Here is a 1,712-nt window from a genome sequence, read left to right on the forward strand (position 1 = left end):
CATGTATACTATCATGTAAGAATTAAATCGCCAGTCTATGTCTGACGCAGGATACAGCATGCTTGGGGCTGGTGCATGGGGATGACCCAGAGAGATGTTATGGGGAGGGAGGTGGGAGGGGGGTTCATGTTTGGGAATGCATGTAAGAATTAAAGATTTTAAAATTAAAAAAAAATATTCAATCAACTTCTATTATTTATCGAATTAACAACTGGAGGAAATCCTAAATTCATAACCAAATGTTACATAGGAGCTTTTTCCCTAATAAAATTATTCATGCATAAATTCTTGGGAAAAAAAATAAATAAAGTATAGTAAGAGCTTGGATTTGAGAGAGGAAAAATGAGCTTATCAAGTCACTTCTTTCTGAGCCTCAGTGTCCTCGGGACCGCTTCCATTTTAAAGAAGCAGGCTAGCATCATGGATAAGGGCAAGACGTGGATGTCAGGTTGCCTGGGTCCAAGTTTTATTTCTGCCATCTGCTGTCTATGTCGCTTTGGGTAAATTGCTTAAGCTGTCTGTGTCTCCATTTACTCATTTATGTAATGGGTCCAGTGCACCTAACTCCTCGGATTATTGTGGAGACTAAATTAGTACCTGTGAGTATTTAGAACAGTGCATGGCACATCTTACCCATGTTTAATTTTTTTATTATACCTGTAGATGTTAGAAATTGATCATCCTGGGACTTCCCTGGTGGTCCACTAGCTAAGAATCCCTGCTACCAATGCAGGTGGTCCCTGGGTTCGATCCCAGGTTGGGGAACTAGATCCCGCATGCCGCCACGAAGAGTTTACATCCCACAACTAAGGAACTAAGATCTGGCACAACCAAAGAAATACTTTTTTTAGAAAAAAAAGTGATCATTCTTGCGGGGGAAATATGATTACTTTTGATTACCTTGAATAGCCAGCTAAGCTGAAAACCCACTTCTCAACTCTTCGGGAGAACAGATGGTTCACACCTCTCCTGCTCCATCCTTCAGCTCTCTGAAAAAGCCTGTGCCAGCGTGTTCCTGCAGGAAATACCACTGTTGACTGCACAGACAGTGGCCCCTAAGGACCAGATGTTGCCGATAAGCAAGGGAGGGGAGGGTATTCTTTGTGACCCTGGCGGATTTCCGAGCGGATGCTGAGCCTGGCATAAGCCCTGAGTCCCATGTCTCACCAGGCTTGGTGGGCCGAATGTAAACTAAGCAGCCGTGGGACTCTAGTCACCGCACAGGGGTGCTCCTCCCCATTCTGCTCCGTCCTTGTCGCCTCTGCCCCCATTCTACCGCCCTTTCTCCAGAGGCTCCCTACCCAGAGCTGAGCCAGGTCCTCTTGGGCCTGAGCTCCCCAGCAGCCTCTGGGAGTCTATAGAGAGCAAACAGCCTGGCCTGACTGCATGGCCCGAGGCCTCAGGGTCAAGCAGGGCTAAAGGTCACATCCCAGGGCCTTCCCAGATGCACGCAAGCTGGCCCAAGCCAGCGGCTCCACACAAAGGAGCAGCTGAGAAGAGTCAAGTTGGAAAAGTCAGTGACTCGAGACAGTGGAAATGAGAAGCCGCGGGCAGGGCCAGGAGGGTATGTGGGGGTCAGAGCCTGAAGTGGTGTCTGAGGGACGGGGGGCGTGTGGGAAAGCAAGCCCCGAGTACGTCTTCCTTGGCTCCTGACCCCCTCCTCTGTCTCTGCTGCCGCCACCTCCATCAACATTAACTGCTGACTGTCACCA

Source organism: Ovis canadensis, chromosome 7 (assembly GCF_042477335.2).
Source record: "Ovis canadensis isolate MfBH-ARS-UI-01 breed Bighorn chromosome 7, ARS-UI_OviCan_v2, whole genome shotgun sequence".
Lineage (NCBI taxonomy): Eukaryota > Metazoa > Chordata > Mammalia > Artiodactyla > Bovidae > Ovis > Ovis canadensis.